Source organism: Apteryx mantelli, chromosome 7 (genome assembly GCF_036417845.1).
Source record: "Apteryx mantelli isolate bAptMan1 chromosome 7, bAptMan1.hap1, whole genome shotgun sequence".
NCBI classification, from domain to species: domain Eukaryota; kingdom Metazoa; phylum Chordata; class Aves; order Apterygiformes; family Apterygidae; genus Apteryx; species Apteryx mantelli.
In genome coordinates, this window is record NC_089984.1 from 15,561,365 (window position 1) to 15,571,259 (window position 9,895).

Here is a 9,895-nt window from a genome sequence, read left to right on the forward strand (position 1 = left end):
AGGATAAAAGTATTCACCATTGCTCAAACCTAGGCTTTTGCTAGCAGAGTAAGTTCCATTTGAGTCATATGACTTTTCCAGCTTTTTTTAACACTATCATACAGAAACTCAGCATAGTTACGTGCAATAAGAATCTGTCTTAGAATTCACCCAAGCTTTTCTTGGCACAGAAAATCACAAGAGTACAGCCAGACCTTTATATTCCTATATACTTGGCCTGACTCTTGACATAAAATACAGTATCGTCAAGGCAGTTTTCCTTTTTTCCTGCAGTTTCTTCAAATGTCTGTTCCAGCAGCTACAGCTCTTGTCTCACTACTCTGTGACTACAAGAAAGTTGCTACCTAAATGTATAGAAGTTCTTGCAGCTGGAAGCAATATACTACTGTTAGTTTTCACACTTCTTTAAATCGAAGGACTGTCTAACTTTTTTTTATAAAATCCATTGACTATTTTGTACATTGCTTTGTTTGGGAAGATAAATAAATTCTTGCTATTTAGTAAAATAAAATTTTATTGCTTAAAGTATTTCAATGTTATAAACATTGTCCAAATTAAACCTTCAGTTTTGAATAGGTTCAAATATTTGTGAATTCAAAATCTGGAAAGGAATTTTGTATTCTAGCTTTCTCTCTGTGCAGAGGATATTTTAGTTTCTAAGGAGGCCAGGTTTGTTCCTACTGAACTTACTGGTAGGACTCCTGAGTCCTGGCAAAACATTCATGACAACTGTGTGGGAATGTGTGGGTATGTGTCTTAAAAATAATTATACCTTGCAGTCACTTTGTTGACCTTACTTCTAAAGACTTACAGAATCCCAGTAACATTTTTTTGTAGTATTGTAGAGGCAGAGAGGTAATGAAACAGAACTGATCGCCCATGCCAAAATCTCCAAATGCCTTGTGCTCTGACCACTGCTGTTGAGATGCTAAGCCATTGGTAGCAACTGGGAAGTGGTTAATAATAAACTGCAGTTATAGACATAGTTCTCTCATTAACTAAGATTTCTAAAGGCATAGAAAAGACAGGATGTCTTAGAGGAATGTTGGTTTATGATGGGTGCCAAATTCAACCTTAATTTTCAAAAGCAGAAAATATGAGCTTTCACTTCAGAATAATAGCTGTCAAAATACAAACCTACTTCTGAGGATGAAACTTCTCTGGTTTGAATTTTCCATACCCTCTAATACATATGAGTCAAATGCTTCTTTTTATCTTTTAAAAGTCTTGGTAGGAATGGTTTTGGTCATGGCATTGTGAAGTCTACTCTCTTCTCTATCTTCAGGTTGACTTCGTAGCAGAACTATTGAGAGGCCAAAGGTAACACTCGTGTCTAATTACAAGCAACATGGATTGTGGACATAAGAAAGAAGCATTAGCAGGAACCCAGTGAGCTGTCAGCCTCAGAAACAAGAAACAACCCTCTGCCTAGGAAACAAAGAATAAATGATAGGTATGAATTTAGGACATTAAGGCACTTATAGTAAAAATCCATTAGTAGGAACAGTTGAAAAAGATAAAAAAGAAAAAGCCAAGGGATGGGAAAATATGAGTGGAAGTAGGAGGAGATATACCTGAGGAGAAGTTCTTGCACTTGTTTAGTGTCATGAGCTACCAGGTATGGTAGGGTTCAAGATGTAAAGAGAGTAGTTGCTATAGTTCTGTCCTTCTCCTTCCCTGCCTAGTAGAGCTGCAGGCTTCACAGTTTCCCTTTATAGAACTGAACTGGGATATGCTTTCTTGAGGAAACTAACCTAGCGTCATTGGTCCATTTCCTGGAGTAATGTGATTTTTGAGATGAGCATAACTTACTTGAATACTCTGCATTGCAGAAATGGAAAATTTTCAATCTTAATTCGTAAGAACTAAATTCTGAAGTTTGCAGTCTTCATTCATTTTGCAAACAATGTTACCAGATTGTATTCAGGTTTATTTGTGTTAGTTTTGGTCCTTTTTGCCTGTTTCATTAGCAATAAGAAAGGTGACATTCTTGGTCCTGATATTTCTCTTTGTTAAAAGTGTTCCTGTTGCTGGTAGTCAAAAAGATCATTACACCTCACAAATCCCCCTTTAGTTCTTCTAGTGCCATTTGGCAGAAGGGCAAAAATTTGCCTTCACAGAAGAGACAAAATTGTTATACATCTACTTCTAGGAGAAGCATGTGGGTTAGTATAGCATTCTTTGGTGGTTCTTTTGTATTTTCCGGTAGAAAGTCAATTGTCTGTCAATCACAGAAATACCAAGAACATGAGGAAAGAGAAACCACTACATACATATGTTTTTATTACTAATCATTTTGGAAGGATCATTAAAAAATTATCTTATTTCTCTCTATTTTTATACTTGTTAAACTTCTGTAATCCTGCATATGACTTGTTTTTTTCCTTTTGAAATGGTATTACTTGCATTTCTCTCTCATGATAAGCATTCTGTTGTAATAACAAAGAGAACCTGACTCAGTTGTGCACTCAGCACAGTACATATGAAAATTTATAACAGTAATTTTAACAAGCTCCATGATACTATGGTAAAAGTTCAAAGCCTAATTATTCTAAACAACAACTCCTCCATCTCATTTCAAGGCATCATCATGATGTAGGTGGTGTTCAGGTGGTGATTTAAGTGCTTTCAAGCAGCCTGTGCTGTCAAAACACTTGTTTAGAAATGGAGAAAATAATTGGAAAAAATTCCTCATGCTGTAGAAAAAGTGTGTGTACATATATATATATATTTATATTCATGCATATGGAAAAATGTTTGCAGAGAGCACTTTAAAAACTCTTATTGTTCGTTTTTAGTTGTTTATGAATCAATTCTTAGCCTAATGATTTTAATCATTTTTGGAAAATGAAGCCAAAACAAAGATAGAGAGGGGGCATTATCCTCAACTGCACAGTTTGTGAGTTTTTGCTGACATTTCTCAGAGTTTCCTCTGGATACCAAGTTTGCAACCTAATTCAGAAAACTGTCAGCCTTTCTAGATTGCGATTTAAAATGTTAATAGCATACAGTAGGAAATGTTGGACTCCTACTATTTGCCTTGTCTTGAGAAGCCAAATTTATTTCTTCACGAATTTGAAATACACTGAAAAAAAAAAAATACTGAGACTTTTAGTTTGTTTCAGGATTGCAACTATGTATATAAGCCTGAAGATCTTTTGGTGGTATGGAAGGGTAATACTTTTCCTTCCTGTATTCCATCTATGAATGGTAATCTGTAGAAATTTGTGTGTGCTCTGGTTACTGTATGTATTTTTGCCTAGTATCATTTATGCCCCAGTGTTGATGCTACATACCCTTCATCCATTATCTAATGTCCTCTGGTTAGACAGACATCTAAGAATGCTTTGGCTGTGTTTTATTTCAGAAGAGTTTATTTGAAACTGCTAAACTACTAGTGGCAGTGAAATCTTTCAAACATAGATGAAAGGTAATTGCTGTTTGCTAATATATTTGTCAAGCTCAAGTATGTGAAATTGCTACTTGAATGGCAGCCTTCCCTGGTTTAACGAACTTTGGTAACAAGGTCAAGTTGGGGGGGGGAGAGGAATCTGAAAAACATCACTAATCAGATGATGCTGTTACCAGTTCACTGCAGATCTCAGAGCACCAGTAGTCCATTTGGACTCTGCAGCAGTGATGGTAGGAGCATTTCCGAAAAGGCTGTGAATAATCCATGGATAGGAATAAGGAATAACACAGTTGCAAGATATGCATTATATCTTTCTCTCCAAATAGCAATACAAGCCTAATTCTGGATTGCACAGCATTGTGCAGTCATTTTCAGTCATGCAAAATGAATGTAAAATTCTACTCTGTATTATCTACCAGTATAGTGACCGTAAGGTTGGGTGTTGGTAGGTTTTTTGGTTTTGTTTTGTTTGCTTGTTTTTTTTACACACCTCATCTCTGTGCCTTAACCATTTCTAGGGGTTCTGCCTTTACAATTTTTAAGTTTTCAAGTTTTTTCTTTACTGGCCTTACTGCTCAGTCTGCTAGCAAAGATACTATTGATGACAACTATATTATTTTTAAGAATTGTACACAAACTCCGGGAGGTGGGGGACAAAAGTTAAGTCTGTCTAAATATTAGAGATATAACAATTTAATGAATGAGTCCCCCATTAACAATTCAAAACAGAAGGCCTGGACAAATTATTCATTGCCTATTGTTTTGCCTTTCTCTTTTGATAGCCTTGGGGCCAATTTTCCTCTAAAATCTGAACAGAAACCAACAAATTCACTTCATTCATGTCTCTAAAATGAGATGGGAATTTTACTCAAAGCTGCAACATTTACAGTGTCTCTCCTTAAAACCTTGCTACTATGACTTAGACAAGTAGAAACACTATGAAATATTTCCTTTAATTTATTCAGAGAAGCACTTTTAGACCACTCTATTTGAAATGCCTTGTAGAACTTTGCTAACGCTTCCCTGAGATACCAGATTTCTCATGGAACGAACTATGGAATGTTTCAATGAAATACTTGATAATGTCCCCTATTGGAATATGAAGGGCTCTATTTTGCAACTAATCCAGAACAGGTTGTGTAGAATAGGTGAGGAATAAGTCTTTTCCTCTAAGAGGCTGAAGAGAAAGAGAGAAAATGATGTTCATAGAAAATGCTATTAAAAATGTCATTAGATTCTCCTAAGATCTAATCATAGTCGGTATTTCTAAATTCTAAAGAGTCAGTCTAAATAAGTCCAGGATTCTTAAAACTAGGCTTCCTCTTTAAGCTAAAAAGTTGGAGTTATTCAAACCTACAATATCAGCTTAAAATTGCCTCCCTGCTATTTTGTTAACATAAAGTAGTACCCTGTAGGTCACTTGCATCAGAATAGAATGTGATTAGCAAATTCAGCTTTTCAAGCACTGTTCACAGTACCCCTTGTGAAACAAGCCATATGTGTATACAGCATTCCAAAACTGATTGTGCAAGTAGATGTGTTTGCCTATATCAAGCAGTTGAATATATAAGCATGTAAATATTTTCATTGGGAAAATAAATGAGGTACATCTGCAAATATTGATTGTTGTTTCACATCATACACAATTCATAGCAAGAAATTATAGTCCTATACCTCATGAAAGAAAAGTCTTCTGGCAATCCATATCTTGGAAGTGTCCAAAGTGTCTGAATTTAACCTAATGTTCCTTGTCAGGAAGCCAGAACTTACGGATTCCACAGCTGTGTTCCTGCAGATAGGTTCCTGAAACCTGACTTCATGTACTAGAGTCAATATTTGTTTCAAAGTCTAAAGACCACCTGTACTGTAAACATCTATGAACCACTCCAGCAAAAACTCTCTTAGGTAAAGACTGTTTCCTAAGGCACTGAGGAAGTCCTAATGTTTTACGTATGTACACTAGTAATGTAACGAGCCATGTGAATGCAGAAGATCCTAAGCTGCTAGGAAACTGCCAAGGTTCCCTAGCCAAATTGATTTATAGATCTATGGCTGTACTGGAGCTTAGTTTGGTCATAGCGGCATAGTTTGCACAGGTGATCGGACCTATCATTAACAGTAAGGAGTCCTAACTATTCCCTCAGCAAGGAACTGTGGCTGTGTGAATATCTTAGGTGTGATTACACCCCTTGTAACTGAAACTAAGGGCTGCACTTTAAGCTACACGTCAGATGGCAGTCTGTCCTTAACCAAACAACTGACCACGGAAACTGGAAAAGACATCCAGGAAAAAGGTGTGGATTGCTTTCTGTAAGGTTAGAGGGAGACATTTCTAATTGAAGATTTTTTCCCTTCCTGTCCAAAGCATAACTTAAACAATGACTGGGTGAATTTATGAAAAAAAAAAATCATTACCTAAATGCTAAAGCTGTGTAAGTTACACACTTGTTATGTTTACTAAAGAAAAGCCTTTTGCTGTTTGAGGTGAAGATGGAATAGGGCTCTACTCTGTCATCCACCTCCTTATCATTTATGGAGGACCCACAGAATTTGTGATGCTGTTATAATAGGGCACCATACAAGCAAGTGTTTGTACATTGCTCTGTAGAGCTTGCAACTTAAACAGGAAAAACTGACAAAGACTAAAGGTGTAACTAATTTTATACCAGGATGGTTTAATGCTGTTTATAGAAAGCAACAAAAATTAACAAATATTTCCTTATAAGTGAAACTGTGCTTAACTAACATTGCTATTTTTCCACCCTTTCTGGTATACCAATTCTAATTAATGAAGACTGATTTAGAAAACAGAGACACTATTTTATTTATCATTATCATGCATGAAACTGAGGTATCCATCTATAATGTGTTAACAATACCTGCCTTTGTAAACAGGTATTTAATACACAGAGCCTTGGGGAATGATCACAGAGTTGGTTTAAATATAAACAGCTAGATGTCTTATCAAGTGAATTAAAAAAAAAAAATAGTATTGAATTCCATGTTGTGTTCCAATTCAAAGGAAAAAAATGTTCCCTATGAAATTAGTATGAAGACTACTGCTGACTTTAATGAAAGCAGGATTTGGTCTTAAAAGTATTTTCTTTTATTATAATTGTTTTATGTATTATATAAAGTGTATATATATTATATTCTTCAATTATATCCTAAGAAGCAACTCAAAGTGATTATTTCATGTACAAGGCCCTGGCACATGTTACTTCATGACAAGGCCCTGAGCAACCTGCTCTAGTTGACCCTGCTTTGAGCAGGCTGTTGACTAGAGACCTTTCAACCTCAACTGTTCTGTGATTCCATGATGTGTCTGCAATAGAGAACCTGAGGTCAAAGAGGTGCAAAGAGGACAAGCACATAGGAGAGGAGCAAAATGAATTATTTTCTTTGATGTTTATATTGGAAGAACCTGGAAAGACTTTCGGAGGAGTGGAGGGTAAGGCAGATGGCAGACTCACCAGAGACTCTCTCTGAAGCTGAAGTAACTGCTGAATAAGTTAGATAGAATAAACACTAAGAAATTGTTATGGCTGGAATTTACATTCATCCAAAAAGTTCCAAGAAAACTCAAGGATGAAATAGCTAAATTGCTCATGGTAGTATGCAGAGGTTGCAGGATGTCCTGTACTCTAGAGAAGGAGAAAGATTATATGAAAGGAGAAATGCTGGGTGATAGAAGATTAACACTCATCTGTGATTCCCATACTTGCTGCCTCCTTTCCCTCTACAATCAGAATCTGTTTTTCTATCCCATAATATTTGATTTTGCCATGAATGTCTATGGTTCAGTGAAATTCTACACCTGCACGTCTGAGAGGCCTTGAGCCACTTAGATTTTTCAGGTAATGATAGAGGTGACTGCTCTGAAACAGGTGGGAGTTCTGTGTTGAGTTCCTCATATTCAAACTCTATTGCTCTGACCAGGCTTGTCATTCTTCATGCAAAAGAAACCCAATCAAACAAAGCTTCCTTATGATAACTTTAAAAACAAAACAAAATAACCCCCCCCCAACACCCCTCCCCAAAACCAAGCATACAGGCTAAATCAGATTTTTTTTTACCAACAAATCAAAAAACCCTCAAAGATGTCCCTGTGAGGGCTTCCATAATTTAGTGCTTATTTATAATAGGAAAAAGGATGAACTGCAGTAACTCCTTGAAAACACTCTATTTATACTGCACGAACTATTAGTAAATGGCACAAATAAAATAAGTATTGACTTTATAAAGGTTTTTTTTGACAACACTTGGAAGAGTCTTTTACTTCCATAGGCATAAATCAGGAATGAATTTCTTGCATGATTTTGTAAACTGAGAATAAAATAGCAAGATAAGAAACTTAAACTGTTAGCCTGTTAAACCATTAGCTTCAGTGTAATACTATCTTATCTGATAATGAAGATGAGAGGAAAAAAGCAGACTAATTTAGGAAAACACTTTCCTATATGTGTGTTATTCATGTGCATGACATATTTCTTTATATTGTTAAAGTTAACATGAGTTTGGGTCCTTTAATGATAATGGAATTTTTATGTTTTATTATGTAAATGCATGTTCCTTACAAATCAAGCCATTTTCCTTTGCATTTGAAAGTTGTGGTCAGGGATCCAAATTACTTAGTTTAAGCAATGGTTTTCCCAGGCTGTGATTGTAATCAAGTAGAAGTTCTTAGAGTGTCTTCATACCTTCTCTTCTTTTCATAAAATAAGTCACCTAAGAGTTAACCAAAACAGTGAAACAGTATGAGTGAATAAGTCTAAATCTGTACTAATTTCAGTGAAAACACGATTCTTTTGCAATTGAAGTGAGGATGACCAGGTTTTAAGGATAACCTGTCCCCTTCCTTCCCTGTCCACTGTGATAGTTCTCAAGCATTTTATCTGGAAGCTATTAGCTCAAGCGTATTGTCTCATTTCTACAGATACCATTTATCTATGCAGGCTCCATTCTCAGTAGTTTATAATTATAATATAAATAGGACATCAGTAGAAACAGGTAGAGAAATGGAAGAAGTAAAAAAATTAAGTAAAAGAAAACAAAAAGAAAGGGCAATATGTCTTAAATAGCCCAAAGGATATAAACAATACAAGATGAGGGGAGGGGAATGGGGCAGAAAAGCAGATATAGGCAGGAAAGGAGAAGGTGAGCAAGTAAAACAAACTGATGAGAATATGTCCTGAGAGGTCTAGGGTCAAGACAATTTATCAGACATATCTGTCTAGAGAATCAGCAGCATCAATAGCAGCCATTCATAAAATTCTTTTCTCAGCTACATGTTTTTTCACTTCATTATCTTCAGGGCTTTCTCAAGGCTGCAGTAAAACTATATATTCTGACAGCTGACAAGTCTGTTGTTCTATGAACTAGAAGAAGGTTATTTTTGCAGAACTACTAGGAGCTAAAAGGAGCAAAAACATGGGATGCTGCCTCTTACATTTAGAAAGATTCACATTGCTATTCCAATGGTTGGGGTCAACATTATGTTGATATGAATAAATACTTAGAGAAATATTCAGAAGGGCAGCGCTATTTTTACGTCATGATTTTCCTGTGTTTAGCATCATTTCAACGCACAGGAAACATACTGATTGAGAGGATTTTCCCATTAAGCATATTCTGACTGAATGCCTTGGAATGTAGTATAAAGATTCTTCATACAGTGATGGGCACTGTAGGAGTTATAAAGAGATTAGCAAAGAAACTGACTTTCTTTGGGCTCAGTCACAAAGCTGCTGAATTTTACAATAAAGTTAATAGAAATTTTGGGAGCCTGTTACATTGATAGATGAGTCATTATCAGTAGTATGTAATAGAGAAAAATACTGATATCAATCATTATTTTGCTATTATTATTATATTTTTTGCATAGGCAGAAGATCTGTGCCAATAGCACATGATGGTAGAGCACAGTCTTACCTTTTTACAAATATTTAACAAATCAAATTGTCTGGGAAGAGAAGCCAAATTAAACATTACCTAACCCTACAGTGGTTTAGAGTTGGTCACAGATATCCTGGAAAAGAACATACTGAGATGCTTCATGACCATGAAGCAAATGTGTTGTTCTTGATAGTAAGACCACACCTGAAAGCAGTTCAAACAGGAGATTTTACACAAGTTACATGAAATGCAGCTGTGCAGCATTTCTAGAATACTGTTAACAGAGAGGCTATTTTAATGAAGGGTGACCTTCCAAAGGTAGGACCAGTGCATTTAACTAGCCAGAAATACAAGTCCTAAGAGAGGAGTTGCAAAGGCAAAATAAACAGCAGGCCTACAAGTTGATTACTTGTGTGTCAAATTAATTGCACTCTTCAGCATTTTAAGAGCATTTCCATTGGATAAGAGAATTATGAGAGAATAAGAGAATATGAGAGATTAAGAGAATTATGTTTCTGCATTTTGCCTAAGTGTCACTTTAAACAAGAATATTCAGTCTTGTCTGCTTTTGCTGGAGGATAACGTGTA